This window comes from Lepisosteus platostomus, chromosome 11 (assembly GCF_059453375.1).
Source record: "Lepisosteus platostomus isolate fLepPlt1 chromosome 11, fLepPlt1.hap1, whole genome shotgun sequence".
In the NCBI taxonomy this organism is placed as follows: domain Eukaryota; kingdom Metazoa; phylum Chordata; class Actinopteri; order Semionotiformes; family Lepisosteidae; genus Lepisosteus; species Lepisosteus platostomus.
The window spans coordinates 19,455,056-19,474,956 of record NC_142621.1 but is presented as its reverse complement, the minus strand read 5'-3'; the positions used below and the strand labels follow the sequence as shown (position 1 = coordinate 19,474,956).

The following is a 19,901-nucleotide window of genomic DNA, read 5'->3' as shown; positions in this document are numbered from 1 at the left end:
CTGTGCAAAAAGTTGCCTGAAGAATGTGTTTTAACAATCAGCAGAATAGCTTCCCTTATTGTTTTAAATTTTTAGTTTTAATTTATTTAAAGAGCTGTTTTTTTTATAAAGAGTAAATATAGCTTTAATTTTTATTTCCCAACTATTCTATTTGGAAATTGCATGAATTACTTGTTTTGTTTTTAAATGTTCAGTTTTTGTGTGATTGCATATGTGTCCGCATAACTATGATGAAAATAACGTAGATTGTTTTTATAATTATAAAAATAATGATTAATGATTTGGCATTGATATTTATAATGTGCAATTCCAAGAAACATGGAGTCAATAAAACAGTAACAATTTATATTTATAGATCAGTTTTCACTATAATGATCTCAATGCTTGCTACACTGGAAGGAATTATTTGAAAGCAAAATAAAAAAGTAACACAACAACAACTCCAGAAAATTGCAAGAAATATGAATAACATTGAAAACAATAATTAAAACAATTTTCTTTTAAAACTTGGTTTGATCATCTAATAGTGTTTTCAGGCAAGTTTTGCAAGTTGTGGTGAAAGCACAGTATAGAGAGTCCACCAGCAGAGTTTAACTGAACAAGTTCTTCCATTTAATTGAAATAAACCAGGCTCATACAGAGTAGTTAACAGCTGAATAAAGGTCTGAAAACACACTTTACTTTTAAATAAAAAGCCATGTGTATGCATGGAAAGGGTACTATAATAAACCTATTTATTCATTTTAATCCTAATAATTCACTTATTCAATCCTGCTAATTCACTTAAAAGTATATCACTGCAAAATGACTAAAACTTCATAGAAAGTATGAAGATGGACTCAGAGATGCTATCTGTAGACTTGCCCTTGCAAAGATTTTTCAGGTTACACTTGAGCTTTTTCAAATTTTTATAAAACAAAAATAGTACCTTATTTGTAGAGTTAACAGGAGATTAAGGTTGTTTTTAATTCCCAGCTGCTGAAATGTGGAAAATAAATATAGTTTCCTGCAGCAAAAATGGTTACAACTGAAATTCCTATCCTGACAAGGATGAGAAACATAAAGAGACACATACTGAAAGTATATGTAAGACATAGATTGCAACATTAAAAAATAATTATCTAGAAATATATTTCAATACATAACAATGGGTTTTAAAATACAGTACATTTATTTAAATGTAAATCAACATTTAAATGCATTTTGATATATTTTCTGATTTATGATAACAATACTTTGAAAATGATATTTTCCAAAAGTTTTTTTAATTTGGTGAATAGAAGTTTGGTGAAGGTTTTACTTTGACCTGTCTCATATGGAGACCCTGTGTGGAAGTCTCAAAGAGGTGCAAAATGGATTCAGAAATCCATCTCAGGGAGGGCAGTTCAAAAATAGACTCAACTTCCAGAGGATTACTGGAGCGTCTGTAAGGCTCAATGCACGCCAGACATTTAATTTGCCCACTCAAGCACTTCTTTTGAAGACCATTTGTTGTGTTGCATCTCTTACAATAAAGGAACGTTCATTATCTCAAATGAAGAGAACCACCAAAATAATTTCCTCTTCAAAGTCCTTGTCTACCCCCTCAATAATTTAATTCAGGTGGTAGTTATCTCTACTTAAGATTTTACAGCTGCACAATGGTGCTGACAATAACAACATCTAATGCTCACTCATCGTTTATTCCCTTGAGTACTGCAGTGTCATTCAATTCTCCCTGGTTTGGTTAACCGTTTGATTTCCAGTTTCATATTCATTTTTTGCATGTTAAACCAAGGCCATACATGTTGAGTTAAGTTTAAAATCCACAGCTTGTATTGATGTAGACAGGTTTTACCAGAATTACACACTGTTTAATATTTCTGATTACAGCCCAGTTGAGACAAAATGTAGGGAGATGTTCTGCTCATATCTTCTTGGAGTTTATAGTTAATCTCTGTTTCACAACTCAGGAGTATCATTTTCTATATGTTGTGAATGAATCAGAGTGCTTCATACACCATGCAAAAATAAATTAATTAGAATTAGAAGGTATACATCTTAGAGATATTCCTAAAAAGCACAATCAGTGGCGATATACTGTCACAAAGGAGTGTGCAGTTATATGCAGTACCAGTCTCACATGGGGCAGCTGTAACAGCCATCAGGACCCCATTTCTGGGAATCAGTGCTTGGCAGGAGAGGACGATTCCAGTTACTCATGTGACTCAGGCTACTGTGCAGGGATCTCCCGGTGGTCACATGACAATACGCTGATTCATGCCACACAGACCTGAGGGGGGGGGTTGCTGCAGACCTCCAGCTTCTCTCCTCATTTGTCAGAAACAGAAACAAAATCCCCCAGAGACAGCTTCCCCCCACCTTTGTTCCAGTGCCTTCTCTTAATGTTAACTAAATAATTCAGTGTGTCTTTGAGTGGATGCAGACAGCGGTCTACATGATAGCTTCAGGTTGTGAGAGTGTGTGCAGTTGTCTGACTTTGGAGTGTGTGTATGGACAATGCTTAAGGAACAGAGGATATTTGCAGCACAATGCAGAGCCTGCAGCCGTCATACTGTTGAAGATAGGACAAGATCACTTTATTAGCCATATACAATTTCTTGCATTAGGGATTTTACTTTTCACAAATCCCAGCTTCTCCATGAGACACACAGGCAGACAGACAGGAAGAGAGAAGCTTGGGATCAGAGCGCAGGGTCAGCCATATATACGGCGCCCCTGGAGCAGCTAGGGTTAAAGGCCTTGCTCAGGGGCCAAACAGAGTAGGATTCCTCTGCCGGCCGCGGGATTTAAACCAGCAACCTTCCAGCCACAGGCGCAGATCCTTAGCCACAGTGCCATCAGTCCACCCTTTTAATGTGTTTAATGTGTGCTGTGGTGACTTTGTGTTGAATATAAAATCATTTTAATTTCAGAAACCATTTATTTTCAGACTGTTTTAACAGTTGTTGAAAGGTAATAATGTTCCACTGCTTATAATTTTCAAAGTATTTGCAGTGAACAAATAACCTGAAGAACGCTTTGTAGAATTTCCTAATCACGTTTTAACTGGGTTTTCCCCTCAGTTCTCATGGGTACCTTCAGTTCATAAAAACTCTCAGCACAGTTCTTCCCAGGGAATTTCATTATCATCCTGCTTACCAATATGAAAATAGTATCTGGATTTCAGTTCACAGGATTTTCTCAAGAAAACATTTACTATCACCCTTTAGGCACTGAGCAGATGTACCTATCCAATGTTTTAAGTATAGGAAACAAATGATGACTAAATACAAATACAACTTCTTTTAAAAAATAAATACAGCTTTTAACTAGTGAATAACTTTCTCCAACAAGTTACATTAAGTGATAATCAGTGTACCCAGACTGAATACTAATAAGAAAGACAAGCATTTTCCAGTAAATTAAAACTATAAGGCAAACTGTCTAACTGTCTCATTATGTGGAATTTCCCAGTAATGTACAGAATGCAAATATAAGTAGTGGGGAGAATCATTCAATTGAAAATTGAATGACAGACTGACAGAAAAGCATACAGAAACTGAAGCATTGTACTGAATGCATTATTGTGGTTTCCTAAAAATACAATAATTGATCCCTGACAAGAGATGTCTTTCTCTCCCTCTAATCATGCTAATTGTTTTCAACTACAAAAAATCCACAAATAGTACCACTTTACATCTTAAGCAGTTACAGGAGAAAGAGAAAGTGTTAAATTGCATATACTGAGATAAGTTCCTACACCAGCTCTATAACAATCTGCAGTATGGGATATTGTGGTCACACAAAACAAATGCAAAGAGTTTAGATATTTATCGTTACATACATGCAATACAGAGCCATAGGTCACAAATGGCTTAACTTATATTTCAGAGAGTTCAGGTGCTTCTGTGAACTCAGAGCAGTAAAGTGAAAGTTAGAGGATGTGGGAAGGTATTACCAACTGCCCTTTTGAAAATCCTGTGGCCTTTTACACTAGGCCGAACTATCTTTCATTTCATTTAAAAGCAACAGGGTTTTTTGTATATTTTCAGTAATCAGGAAAACACAGTATTCATCCAAGATGACTTACAGAGAAATGTGAGAAGTGTGTGACCAAAGAGTTAATTCTACGCAAAGGTTAACCACACACTTTCAGCTAACACCCATTCATTTATTGAAAGTGTATATGGACTGGAGCCCTGCTGTTTCAACCATGGTATGGTAGATGACCTTCTGCTGAGAAGTGGAAGCTACAATGTTCTGCCTTTCAGAGAGGAAAGGATTCTTTTGGTATCAGTCACTCCGGGTGGAGTTTAGAAACTAGCTACTGCAGAAGTCCAGAGAAGGCCAGCAGCTACAAAGAGCCTTTCTGGTCCTTTACTGCACTCCCACAAATCGCTATAGATGAACTAATTTCTCCACCTGGGAATGCATGGTGGTAAAAATAGTGCTTCTCTAGCAAATGTTAGGAAAACAGTATAAATGAGTAATGGGAATAGTCGTGTAAAACATAATTGAAACAAACCACTACCCAGCATTTATAAAACAAATATACCTACTATATATGTCCAGAATCAAATATGTACTTTGTTCACTCAAGTGCACCATGTAGAATATCATGGAAGATAATAATAATGACTAATTAATAATTGCTTACACTTATATAGTGCTTTTCTGGACACTCCACTCAAAGCACTTTACTTGTAATGGGGACTTCCCTCCACCACCATCACCAATGTGCAGCATCCACTTGGATGTGCCAGAACGCTCACCACCAATCAGTTATCAGTGGGGAGGAGAGCAGAGTAATGAAGCAAATTTATAGATAGGGATTATTAGGAGGCCATGATTGGTAAGGGCCAATGGGAAATTTGGCCAGGACGCTGGGGTTACACCCCTACTCTTTTTGAGAAATGGCCTGGGATTTTTAATGACCACAGAGAGTCAGGACCTCGGTTTTACATCTCATCCGAAGGAAGGCGCCTGTTTAAAGTATAGTCCCCGTCACCATACTAGGGCATTAGGACCCACATGGACTGCAGGGTGAGTGCCCCCTGCTGGCCCCACTAACACCTCTTCAATCAGCAACCTTAGTTTTTCCCAGGAGGTCTCCTATCCAGGTACTGACCAGGCTCACACCTGGTTAGCTTCAGTGGGATGCCAGTTGTGAGTTGCAGAGTGATATGGCTGCTGGTAACCAACCAAGATAACCAAGATACAAAGGTTAACTGAGCTACAGTATACAGTATAAGAGATTTTCCATGGTAGCAGAGTTGTAAGTATTGCGTCACAGCACTGGGGCCCTGTGTTCAATAACCAGAGTGTGTTCAATACCTATCTGTGTCACGCTCATAAAAGGACGCTCCAGCCCTTCCTTGTTTTCTACTGATCTCCTGCACCTGCCTCTGGTTCCTGCCCTCTGTCTCATAAAAGCCAGATGTTCCTGCCCATCTGGGCTCAGCTTTGGAAGATGGACACCCGGAAGCCTGTCTATCCGCGAGTCCAGGAGCGACTCGATGGCACAGGCTTCATCACGGCGTCCTGACCTTCAGAGTCCGGGATTAGGGAGCATCTGGTCCCGTGACCCCCCTTTTATTCCCCCGTCTCTCCACCGGATCCCGCTCCGGCTTTTAACTTTGTTCGTCTTCGTCAGGATGGATCACCCAGTCTTGGACTATTGCCAATAATGGATTTGACTCGGACTCCCTTGGACTGTTTCCCTCGGCCACACCTCCCCTGAACACCAGCGCACCATAGACATGCCCCCCTGTTTTCCTTCCAGCCCCTTGCATGCCTTTTTCCACGTGTTTTCCTCACTCCTCCCCGGATTGTGTTCCCCGCATAGGGTCCTGAAAGAACACTTCATTACAATCTGCATAGAGTTTGTTTGTTCTCCCATTGTTCATATGGGTTTTTCTCTGGGTGCTCTGGTTTCCTCTCACAGTCCAAAGAGTGGTAGATTAATTGGCTTCTGGGAAAATTGGCCCTGGTGTGAGTGTGTGCCTGTGTGTGCCTTCCTTGAAATGGACTGCCATCCCATCCAGGGTTCCCTGACTTGCTCCTATTGCTTTCTGGGATAGGAACTGTCTCCTCCATGACCCTGTATTGGATAAAGTGGTTTGTAAATGGATGGATGGAACGGTTTAAATTAAATCTGTTAAAAGAAAAAAGCATTCTGCCCATTCTAACAGCTGTCCTCTGTTATTTTTTGTAAACATATGAGTTTAAAAGGGCAATGCTGTAAAAAATAAAATTTAAACTAGAGACTGTTTGACTTTGCAAATCCATTATACAAATTAAATTCTGTAGTCCCGACAGATCGGCCTTTAAATGCTTTTCACTTGTTTTCTTTAAACAGACACAAAAATTTCCACTGACCAAGGGCAGAAGAAGTTTTATCTAATCTTTCACCAGCCATTCTCTCCTGTGAGACATATCCCCACTTACTACTTCTTCAGCCTGCTCCATAATCTTTAGCCTTTCCCACAGCAAAAACAGCCCTACAGTACCTATCTTCTCTATCTTTTTTCAAGCATTGTCTCTTTTCCACTTTAATAAATGAGATACTCATGTACAGTTTATACAGTATTTGTTCAGAGTGATTTACTGCTTACAGATGCACTGCAGAATATGATTTTCAGTCATTCTTAGCTTATGTTTAATCATTAGATAAATAAATTCACTCTCAGAAGATTAGGCTTTGTTGCTGTTGGCATTGTTTGAAAAAAACTCATCAGTTTTGGAACAGCCATGGGTACTGGGTTCTGTAACTTAATGTTAATAGAGGCATTCCTTTTATGTAAATGGATGTTTATTCCTGTGTTAATATGATGATATTCATAATTTCCTATTGCATTAATGTGTTACTGTTTTCTGTCAGTTGTGTAATATCACTGTATTGGAAACTACTTTGACTTCTTCGGAGAAGGGATAAGCTAGACACTGATAATGATGGGCATTGCTACAGTATGGTTTCTCCCAACATTGTTTAGAGTCCAACATCATCCGGAACCCAGGGGGCAATTAATGGGTCAATCTTCCCCCTTTTCAAGAAAACTGGGATTAGCTTCTGTTGGTGCATGTTACTGTTTCTATTGTATTTTCCTTTCTTTCCTGGTAAAATTGGCACACTAAAGTTAAGTTGTTTCTATCCACACAATTAATAGTTTAGTTACAGCATTTATTTGATGTTTTTAAAATATTATTTTTATTTTATGTTTCAGAAAACATGTCTGGTCTGAGACCACTGTTTTAGCTCTATTAGTTGAAAAAAAACATTCAAAAAAGCAGCTAAGCATTTTTTCCATTATCAGTGGGGCCATGGTGGGACCATGTCTCTAAGCATGGCTCTTAGTCTAATTTTTCTTAATTTGCATTGATCTAGGATGTCATCATTTTCTTTTTTCCTCTCCCCAGGGAGAGTGCAGACTGGCAGGAGGGAGAAGCCCTAGGGAGATATCTGGCAGTTGCAAGGCTCAGCGAAATAGTTCTTTACAAAGGTGCATTGACTGCCGCTGAGAAAGCTTGCTTGAACTTGAAGAGGTACTTCTTTGTCCTTGTCACACCTACCTTCTATTCCAAAGCTTGGCTTAAGGACTCCACCTGACACTCTTTGAGAAGGAACTCTAAACTCAAACCCACTCTTAGACACAAAGGGAAATCCCGGGGTCTGGAAATTATGCACAGACTTGATTTAGAGAGGGGCTTAACCTTGAAAGATATAAAACAGGCATTCAGCCTGCAGCCCCTGGGGCAGTGTATTTTTTCCTTCTCTCTTAGACTGGCCACTAAGTTTTTCTGTATGGAGAACAGTAATGGAAGATATTTTTATGAAGCTAAGAAGTCAGGATTTCATCAGTACTGCCTCATGCGTACTCCCAACTACACCACTATCCCATACCTTTCAGTTCTGCTCTGATATTTCACGTCTCACAACGCAGGTTTTCACAGCCCCAGTGCCATGAAAAAGGCACACTAAAACATTATATTATGGACAAAGCTCATGTCTGAAGAAACAAGGTCTTCTTTTAGCAGATGTGTTAAATTACTTCAAGATCATGTTCTCCCTGTCTCGATGAGTCATGGCTACACAGTGTGTATCCATCATGTTCCACTGCAGTCTCACTGGGCGCAAGGCACTGTGAGTAGAAATGTAACTGATGCTTATCAAAAACCATATCAGATAAGCAAGAAAAACAAGGAAACATTTTATTGATTATGCTTTGGCTAAGAGCTTGCAAAATTATGTTGTCATAATGCATAATGCATCCTTAATTTACTATAAATGGTAGGTCTAGAGTGTTATGCTATGAACTCTAAAAAAACTAGATTCCATAGATGGAAGCCAACATAAAGGAGCAGATCTACATATATGTTTTGTGAAAATTGAACAAGGCATGTGACAGGAGGGTACAGAGGATATATGTGGACAAGAAGTAGCGGGTTAATTGTAATAAAACAATACCTTGATATTTATATCAGAGTAATTGTTTTAAGAAGGAAGTTGTCATATAAATATAATATTTTTCAGAAAAACACCTGTGATAAGGCTTAGAAATTATCAATGTTAAATATTATGTCTTACCAGTCATTTCAAAGCTCAAAGTTCTCAAGAAACTATATACTGTACTATTATTTTTTCCCAGAACCTCATCCAAATTCCACAGCCTTAAGGTAAATGCACCATCGTCATGACAGCTCTATCTATAAATAGAAAGCGTTGCTAAGAAGAGAACTCTTGTTTTCCAACATTTTCCTAACAGCAATTCTTACACCTGGCCAAAATTATGAACTCCTTTACTTTACATGTCAAAGCAAATACAGACACGAGCTTTGTTGTGGTACGTCTGAAGCTATTCAAGATTTATATCAGATAAACCACTTCAGCAGACTGAAGAAGGGTCTGTTGAAGTTAAGAAGAGGTTATGGACCCCATTTGTGAAACATCCTTTGGCTAATTACATCCAGCATAAGGTTAAACCACATAATTACGAGTCAGTGTGGCTTGAGGTACGATTCTCATTTTCTCAACTAAGAACAAGATCTATCAGCCCAACGCTAAAGGGAGCAATTAATGACTTCAAAGGGTGAACAGTGCATATCAGAAAGTCTGGGTAAATTTTTGATAAGGTGAACAAGGGGCAAAGCAGAGCACCCAACCTAACATTGTGAATACTGTACTTCTTTGTTTGTTTTGTGTAAAAAATATATCATACAGTATTTACACCATATATTCACAATTTATTGAATCGACATTTATTGAATTCATACTAAATATTCTTCTGAAGTTTATGGTGCCACTTTCTCTGGAAACAGTGAGCATTTTTTGGACAAAAGAATGTACAAAACTGATTGCAGACCCACATAATGCTTTAAATATCTGTCGAGGAAGGAAAGGGCATCAATCTAATTATATCTATTGAGATTTAATCTAAGGTACTTAGGCTACAAATTATCCAAATTTAATGTATTCCATTTATCTAGCAAGACTCTATCTCATTTAAATAGATGAAACATATCCTTCTGGTGTTCATGATTCGGTCAGCACCTCATTATCTTTGGATATGGTTTCTATTCATTATTGGAAATTGTGTTATGTACCAAATCATGGATGTGAACTTTCACCAGAGTTATTCTGAATACATCTCAACCCTAAAAAATATTCTGGATATTTGCAGTATCACAACATTGATGGACAACTGCTAAAACTGTCAAGTTGCAAACCTGAAAATATTTAAACTAAAACTAGTTTTTTTTATTATTTTAAGGACAATCAATACTGAAGAATGGGGTGTACAAAACCAGATTTAGTAAGTAAACAGCTGAAGGAACAGATTAATGATCTTAAAACAAAATATAATTTTTATAACTGCAACAAATTTATTTCAAAGTTATAAAGTTATAATCAGACAAATGGCAAATACATTTTAGCAGATGCACTGACTAGAAGATCTATGACCAATTTACATGTGTCTTAAGCAGGGATTATCAATAGGGGGGCAGATGCAAAAGTCAACTTTGTACCAGTGTGTAGTGATGCTTTGTGAGATTCTATCCCTTTAATCTTATATAGACTAGACAATGTGCCTGTTTGCTGGTCTCTGAACCTTAGATAACCCCATGTTGTCCTACTCAACCCACAAATGCTGAAGACTGGTGAGTGGGACATTTGTAACAAAACTGTTAAATTCTCAGTAATAATAAAATAGCTGTCACCTTCCATGAGCCCTGATGTCTGCATATCAACTATGTGCTTAAGCAAAGGACTGGTCTCTTTTTTGCTTCTCGATACCACATATCCCACTGGACCAAGTCACCCACCAAAGGTCTCCTATTTGGGGCTATTGTTTGTCAATTAATTGATGTTAACCAGCAGTGAAAAGTGTGCAAAACCCTTCAGTTCCTTTTGCAAAGGGATGCAGTTAAACCACTTGCCTTTTGCTTTTTCTCGTGTGGCATTTGTATTTTCATCAACCAAGCTACAATAAAAAAGGTTTTACACAAATCTTTCTCTCATATGAAAGCATCATGTCAAATTTTTCTTCTGTGTCTGAGAAAAACACACACCATGGATCTTTATTTCTGGGCCTACACATACCATTGTCTGTACAAACAACGAATGAAAGTGTTTGTCTTATCTGGGATTTTTGGACTTCATTACAGAGACAAACATTGAATCTTCTAAGAATATTGCTATCCTGATGCCAGTATTAACTTTGTGTAGTTAAATATTATTCACTTAGCAAAGTCCCCATGGTCAGCAGCCAGCACTTAAAAAAAACAAGAGGTTTCCAGGAAAACAAAGAGTTCTATTCCAGGCAAGAAAATTCCTAAGACATATTCTACAAGTGGATGGGGCTAGGATAAGCACCAGTGAAAGCATTTAAGGCTACAGAAATATGACAAAATCTGGGAAATGGAAATCTAAGATTGTAAGACTCAGAATTTTCTGAGCTTTTAATGTAAGTTTAATAAAAATATATAATAAAATGGTGTAATTGTATACAGAGATAACAAAAACACTTTGTCCTGAAAAAACTGATGTAGTATATGTTAAAAAGTAGAATAAATAATAATTATTTGCATTCCTATTTTTCATTTTAAATGAAAGATCTCAAAGTGCTTTGCATGCAGGATGGATCCTAATCTGTCCACCAACGATGTTCAGCATCCATGTGACAGTCATTTAAAATTTAGAGATGTGGCCATCTGGAGATGTGAGACATTGCTTTCTCATTTGAATTAAAGGGCAACCTTTGGGACGCAAGATCAAATTTGTTTTGAGTGGGATTTAACCGGGACAACAGACTTAAATCAACAGTACCAGGATTTTTAATGACCAAATAATTCAATTAAATTAAATTCTTTTTTTTTTTTTACATAGTGCCTTTCACAACAAGGTTGCCCCAAGGCACTTGACAAAGAAAGTGACCATACAGTACATGGTGTGAATACAGAACAGAAAAGACCAGAAGACAACGGAGAAGAGGAACCAAAAACGCCTTTGTAAAGAAAAAAAACACCTCTAGGGGTCCAAGGTCAACTGGCTGCCCAACCCCTTTGGGCATGCAAACATTATACAATTAAAAAAAGGGATAAATGAATAAGGGTATTAATCCATCCATCTTGTCTTCTGTATGTCAGTACTCCATGCAGATCTCTGTAGACCAGCAAAATCCTCCCAAACGATAGCTAATTCCACGATGTCCCTCGTGGGTATTGTATAATCATGATTTAATGTCTTGGTTTAAAGTCTCATCAGAAAGCTACCCCCCCCCCCCCCCCCTTCTACAGTAGTGTCCCCAGGCCCTTAAATGGGGCATTGGATTTTGAAAATTTTGGTCAAGAAGGAAGAGTTTACGCTACTTGTTCACTAGCATCATTTGCCGTGACAACCTTGTAATATAAAAATGCAGTACATTTGCAAAGGAAACACACTGTAAAATCACTTTACAGAAAACAACCCAATTCTGTAGTATATCTTGCACACTGTATGTTCATGTCTCTAGTTCATGTTCTTTGTTCCCACCTCTGAAAAGATTTAATTACAGAGGTCAATGAGACAAGAACATATTCACAGAGATGATACTATTGGTAGTAAATGACCAAGCAGGTATCAGATAGTGATTCCGAATCTCTCACTATGTTTGTTACACATTTGAAACTAAAATTTACAGTATAATAGAAGTCTGGCACTATAAGAAACAATAAAACCTTTTCTGAAAGAGAAATAATAAGCATTTTGAGTCATGCAAACTGTTATCCTCTTAGAGAGAAAACAAGCAAAACTGAAAGCCATAAAATCAATCGGCCATTTACAGCTTATTAGCAATCCTGAGAGCAGAGGTCTGAGGTGAAAACTTTGATGTGTTTTAGCATCTGAAGTGTAACCAGTCACAAAGCATAAATATGTTCCCCACCATGCCACACCCTATTCAACATTCATCACTGAACTCTGATGGAGAAGGCAGGACACGGATTGTTTTCAACACAATCTTTGCAAGAAAATCAAGATATTGTGACGCATGACTTGTATTCTTTCTAGATTAAGTAGATTAGAATTTACTGGAAAGAATCAGCAAATATTTGATTGATACACCCATGCATGAATTAATATCAAATAGGCAGCCCTTAAAGAGTAATTCAAAGTAATTCAAAGTTAGTTGCTAGGCTAACATTGTGATAAAAATTATATGTCAAACTTTTAAACACTAAAATCCTTTATCCTTTACATATATTCTGTGGAAAATATCAATTCAATTAACTGAAGTTATCTGAGCTAATTACTGGAAGCATACCTAAAAAAGTACTTCTTGAGTATGAGGGTGGCATGGTGTGGCAGTGTTTAGCATTGCTGCCTTGCAGTGCTGGTGGCCTGGGTTCAGCTCTGGACTTGGTGTGCTATCTGTGTGGAGTCTGTATGTTCTCCCTGTGTTCATGGGAGTTTCCTTCTACAGTCCAGACATACCGGTAACCGGTATCCGGTAACCGGTAGGTTACTTGGCTTCTGGGAAAACTGGCCCTGGTGTGAGTGTGTGCCTGCCCTGCGACGAACTGGCATCCCGTCCAGGATGTAGCCTGCCTTACTCTTATTGTTTGCTGGGATAGACTATTGCTTCCCTGTGACCTTGAATTACATGAATCTGTAGGAAAAAAGATGGACTTGTGATAGCCATTTAAAAACACTTTTTTAATAACAACATGCTTTGGAAAAACCTTTAAGTTAATCATTTTCACTGCAACTATAATAATTTCCAATAAGTAAATAGCTGGAAATGTTTTTTTGTCTATGCTTTTAATGTGGTAGGTTTAAAAAACTACAGTTTTTCATTGAGAAAACACCTCCTCACCATCCAAATTTTTCTCAGAATTTTTTTTTCTCCATAATACAAAGCAAAACCTGCTCTGTCAGTTAGGCCTTGACTTGTTTTGTTATTTGCATTGCCTAGCAACAGGCTGTGTTTTTACTCCCCCCAAAGGCTGTTTCACCACACATTGTAATATAGACTGAGTTTTCTCACACATCTGGTTTAGATTCAGAAAACTCAGGATTGTGCTGCAAGCTGTGAGATTCTATTTCACAGAAAGGAAAAGAAGAAAAAAAGACAGTTCCAACTCCTATACACCATACCAGGGCTCCAGCACATGCAGCAGAAATGTGACTTGTGAAAAAATGCTGCATTTTATTCATGTAAACCTTTGCAGTGTTTAATTTTATAACCCTGGTTCCATCTTTTCCAGTTGCTCAGCTGCTAATCTCTCAGAGCCAACTAAAGCCCAGCTGGACTGAAGCAAATCAGACTGTAGACCATTTTTTTTCATGCTCTTGCTGTTGGGATCCTCTTTCAGAGGTCACAGGGTTTATTAGGTTGGGTTGGCCTGTTCAACAGCTGCAAAGAAATGCTGTTTTAAAAGTATGTTTTTATTTCAATGCTATTTTCCACTTTTTTAAAATTTTTGATCATCTTCTGTTGTTGTAATTTTTTCACATAACTCACACTTACTTTAAGCAATGTTTAAGACAGTTTGGAAAACATTAGTTTAGTCTTAAATAAAATAATCTATACACCCATTAACAGAAATCCACTTGTCCTGATGATGCTGTGAAGAACCCAGAGACTATAAAGGAACAAGGCAGGAGTGAGACTGACTGTTCTAGACCTTGGGAGTCTAGCCTATCACAGGGATATGGGGAAAGGGAACATTTACAGTTAGACCTAGCCAGCATATTCTTGGGAGATGGGAGGAATCTGCAACACTGATGGGACACTCGATCCTAATAGTTATCTTTTGCTGAAAAACATTAACTTTAGTTAATATTATTTGTGCAATGATTATGAAAAATGCATAGAAGTGGCCCTGGGGGAAACATACATAATTGTATGACATTAGGTTGTGCTTAACATACAGTATGTGAAGCTCTCTTGGAGGTATGATTATCTAAAGCGTTGGTGTGCAATACATTGATCCACTTCCCATGAATTCATCTCTGCTAAAGGGACACCTTTTTAAGAAATAAGTGTTAATGTTACAGTTCATACGCATTATATATAAAACATCTCGTGACATCTCATACATTTATGCGTGTGTTATAAAGAGTGTGAGACAGACTAACTTATTTTTCACTGTAGACATCCAGTTAGGATGAGTCAGACTAAGACCCCCAGCAGGAGAGGTAACTAAATCATAATTATGTGATTCAGCTGATTACAACTTACATGTGCTAGACAAGGTCTGGTAAAGGGCAATGCATAATATTACCTTACCTAAGGACTCTGTGGCCATTCAGCATCTTTATCTGTCATTCTGATTCTTCCAACAAAAGCATTGCCAAATGGTGGCACACAACTGTCAGCTTTATGGCTGTGTTCTGTCTGGCATTAATCAGGCAGAACTCTCTCAGCTTCGTTATAACAGAGACTGCTGTGATATCCTGAGCCCCTGCAGGACTAAGAGATGCACTGCTCTTCCAATTGATGTCAACTCTCTGATCATACATATGGCTTTTCACGATGCATGGCTGCCCTTCCTCCTTCAACCTGCAGTGAGCTGAAATGAATTGTTAAGCAAGTAATTTGTTAGTGTTTTTATTATTTAAACTGAGTTTAGATAAAGTGAACTTTAAAAGGCTCAACAAACATTGTAAAGACCTTTGGTTGGCATACACATGGTACAATGCAGTCAGGAAACCATGTAGTTTTAGTTAAGACTTTCGGAAATTAGTTCCTGAATTAAATAACTAGAACACAACTTGCTCTGGTTTGTAATATCCCACTTTATCTGGTCTTTTTCCAGTCTTGCGGGTTTTCTCAGTTATGCCCAGGGTGTGTGAACTATGTATTATGTTCTCTACTCTCTTATGAATCAATTCTATACACTGCTTTGATGCATCACTAAGTCAGGTGTTTATCCTCCTTATCAACAGATTCTAAACATTCTAAACTCTTTGCAGGCACCAATTTTACATAATTATGTCTCTTCCTGGACCTGGCCACTGCTTTTGTAAACGCTTATGTTAAGATAACAGGAGTTCACATCTGTACAATGTCATTAGCCATCTGTGACTGTGATTCCTATAGCAGCACTGCCTGGGGAGCAGTATGTCCACCGAGGGCCGGGGTGTCCTCAGTCTGACACAGAAGTGACCCTTTGACTTGCCTGGCGTTTGTGAGTTCGCACTGTTATCAATGACAGCTGCACCTGCATCCCTCCAATTTTCCCATGTCTGACTCTATAGAAGTCTGAGAAAAGAAGTGGACAGCAAAGATTAGCTGAATTTGCAAGAATAAGTGATTCCAAATTTGGGAGCATTAGCTAAATGTGGGTCTGCAGTGAATATTTCCATCAACAAATAAATTCATGTTATTTGCCTTGTTTTTCTTTCTGAATTAACACCACCTCCACAGATGAAATTCCTGAACAGGTTAGTACTGTATCTAAAGGGAGAGAATGCCTACTTTTTAGTAATCTTGTACACAGTGAACAGTATTAATAGTACCTGCTTTAGAATTTCATTATGCTTGAAACATAACAAGTATATTCCAGCAACTCTTCAACAAGTTGAAACCTGTATTTGCTAGGTCATGTGTAGGAGTGTGAGATAAAAATAGCAGCTCTTATTTCTGATATCTTAATTGTGAGTTAAGAACGCTTATGACGTGAAGCAGTACTGAATATAAGACTAATGCAGTTGCTTTGTCGCACTTCTAAGATACAAACTGAAACAACACCCTTTTATTGCTGGGAAACATTACTTGCACTACATTCGCTTTTTTGCACTTCCATATTTCAAGATCCCAGATTGTAAATCTCGTCTTCATCACAGGAAACCTTCTATCTTATTAGAACTGTTTTTGTTCGCCGGTTTGGTTTTCAAATTATCCTTTTATTCTGTTGCTGTGTGCTCATTTCATTTTTTCTTGTAAAGAACAAAAGAATGTAAAATTATAAACATTCCAAAAAAAGTTTCAGCACCATCCCAAAATGAACATTGATATACTGTATCTCTGCTTTCATAAAGAACGTTCTCTGGAAGTGGTACTTGACACCTTTAAAATTCAACTGGGAACCATGTGCTCTGAATTAGGAGTGTTAATGTGACCTCTTTCACTCCCCCCCCCCCCCCCCCGTGACCTTTCTTTTCTGCCAGATCACTGGGATTCTTAGACAGAACTGTCTAATCAGTCAGACAGCCTGAGACAGTTTTGTTTTGATATTGCACTATGATAATGTATACAGTTACCAGAAAAGTACACCTACTCCTTCAAAGAGGGCCTGTAAACCAATGGCTTTGACCTAGGTTGTATGGCACTTATGGGAAATGAGAGAAACACTTGCAACGTCGGGGCGGCTAACCGCTAACCTGTTAATGCAAACGCAGCCAGACTGCAGTGGCCTTGACAGAGTATGTTATCGTCTCCTACTAAATCCCATCATTAAATACAGATTATATATTCTGACTTGTGACTGAATGTTCACATCATGTCTGTATGTGCTTTGTTCTGTTGTAGCAGTGCAGATCAACTTCCTCTGTGAAGACAAAGCACAGATAGCATTAAGGCTTTTTTATATTAAATCACAAAATAATGTCAAACGTGTACTGATTTAACTTGTTTCTGTTTTTGTTTTTAATACACTACAAGCCTTTGAACTGTGGAAGACATTTTGTAAAGTAAAATATTACATGTGAAATCCCATATTATTTAGAAAAACAGAAAGAAACCTAAGAAATGGCAGAAAAAGTGCTTTATGATGCTTATTCATTTTAATAAAAGCTCTAATACCAACTTAGACAAGGTTTCACAATAGGTCTTCAGTACACAATTCTTTAGTTTTGAAATAACCTTTAAAACCATTTGTCTAAATGATTACTGGGGCGTATAGTCACTTTACTAAACACTGATTCCATAACCATGAATGACAAACAAAGCATTGTTTGCAAAGAGACAATTTAATGCCTTCCTCAAAGTTCAATCCTTTCCAACCGTTCATATTGTCAATCAGCAATACAGACCTACAACAGGGACCGTTCACCTATGGGTTTTAAAGAAGCACTTTAGATAAAGGCCAGAAAGATCAGGAGACGAGCGCTCAATAAATTCTTTATTAATACATTACTGTGCATTTGGCTAAATTAATCTCAGTGAACTAGTCCCCATGGGAAAACTGTAATACCTTCAATCAATAAGCTAAATGGAAAATCTCTAATTTATTGAATGCAAAGACAGATACAGTACCACAAAAATATTTTTTTTCCAGAACCCAAAACATATAATACTTAAAAACTAGATGAGTGACTATTTGGGTTAATTTATAGCATTGCAAATAGTGTTTTACTTACTGGAAGCATATATTTGCTCATTCTTTTCAGAACAAACAAATTTTGGTTTCTGGGAACTTCGAAAAAAGACAGTTAAATGCCTAGAAGAGCTTATGAATCACGTGTAGCTGCACATATCAAGAAAGGACTCCTGGCAGGTCTGTGCAGTTTAGAATTCTTGCATTCAGACCAACAGAAAAAAAAATGTTTAGCTGTGACATCTGACATCCATACCACATATGGATTATCACATCATTTCATTTCCATTTAATCAAACACTTGTTTAAAGGTTGCACAGAATGATATGCTATATTTGTCATGTTTGTAACTTTCTTTTTGAAAGCCGTCTGGAAAATATGTGACCAAAACATTTCATTAGACATTAAGACTCTCCGGTCGTGTTGGACCCGAGGGACTGGAATGACTCTCCGGGTGTGCTGAAGCCAGGGCTGGTACATGCACATACTGTATGCAGCCAGAGAGACTCTCCAGCCGGGGCCTGGACATGCGTGTATGCATGTGGGTACTGAGCAAGGGGAGGGGCCAGTGAACCAGCTTCCTCTTCATAGGGAGTGTGGGCTTCTGCCAGGGATCTGTATTGAAGTAGGAGATCGGGCACTGGCTGCTCGCGCTCACCGGAGCAGATTTGGCCAATGCGCGGGTGTGCGTGACCCCCAGCAGGTGCCACTCTGCAGCCCAAACCCAGAGGCTTGGCTGGGCATGCCCATGTGTCCGAGGCTCTGGCAGCCTGACTCCGGCTGCGGTCCCCGGCTACTTTCAGGCCACGAGGACGGCTCGGTCACCCTGTGGATTTCTCCATGCGGAGGCTGTAGAGCCGCCTGTCTGCCTTTGCACAGCTGGTTATGTGCCTTGACTTTAACCAGGGGAAGCTGAGAAGTGTTGCGGGCTCTGCAACCACCATCGGGGCCTGGTCACCTGGTGGAGAGCAAACACTCCAGCTGCAGGTCTCAGTAGAGATTTCCTGTCTGTCTATCCGGGAGGACCAGAGGAACTTGGCTTCGGCATGACCACCAGAGGCTAGCCAGAGGCTTGTGGTTGCTGGATCCATTGACCAGCGCATTAGCGTGTGGTCGATATATACCTAGAACTACCTCCCCTAGAGAGTAGTGGTAATGCCTCGCAGGGCTGGACACGTAGATCACACCGGTCTTTGCTCATGGAGTGGACTGGGTTCACGTGCTTGGAGTGTTTTCAGTACTGGATTCTGGAACATCATTGCATAGCAAGGTGGCAAAGGAAATCCGGCACTGCCTTTTAAGCAATTTTGTTCTTTCCTTGGATTTGAGGCTGGTAGAAAGCAGTCTACATTATGTTTCAGAAACACATTATCCTGTTCCAGGTCCTGACTGTAACGGAACAGTTCTTTCCGGACCCTATGCAGATGACACAATCCTAAATAGTGAGGAAACACTGGGGGAAAGTCATGCAGAAATATGGGGATGAAAACAGGGGGGCGTGTCCAAAGTGCGCTGGTGCACGGGGGAGGTGTGGCCGAGGCAAACAATCCAAAAATAATCCAGACAGGGAATCCAAAAACAAGCTAGAGTCCATGGCCAGGCGATCCATCCGAAACAGAAGATTAAAATCAGGAACCGGGTCGGAACCGGCAAGGGGAACAGGAACAGAGACTTAAAACCATGACGGAGCCAGACGCATCAGGACCTGGGCTCGCACGATACGGAAATCAGATGCAGAGGCCGGAACTGACTGAGTGTCTGGCTTTCAAGGGGGACGGGAAGGAGGCTGGAACAAGTGGCAGGTGCACAGAATAAGTCCAAATTGAAAAGAGCCGGAGCGCTCTTAAGGAGGAGGGACTGCAATCGTGACACTGACAGCAATCAAGTGGGACTGAGTAAAAATGTTATTTCTGTTAAAGGAGTGATGTTATTTTGAACAAGAGAGATTTTTCTATATATGATTATCTGTGCTTATGTGATTAAAACTAAAGAATCTTTGATGCTTTTATTTATTTTTTTATCTTGGTTTCATTTGTAAGCCTTCTAAAGATATTTAAATATTAATAGTTGAGTACTTTTTTTCTGTGTCAGTGGATGTCTTTTTTCCTCTCTTTGTATGTATA

The 19,901-nt window shown here is 38.7% G+C and overlaps 1 pseudogene; it reads left to right on the top strand.

The window, feature by feature from the left end:
• The first annotated feature begins 18,269 nt into the window (after positions 1-18,269).
• Positions 18,270-18,906, top strand: LOC148652133 (guanine nucleotide-binding protein subunit beta-like protein 1 pseudogene; annotated as a pseudogene).
• The last annotated feature ends 995 nt before the right edge of the window (positions 18,907-19,901 follow it).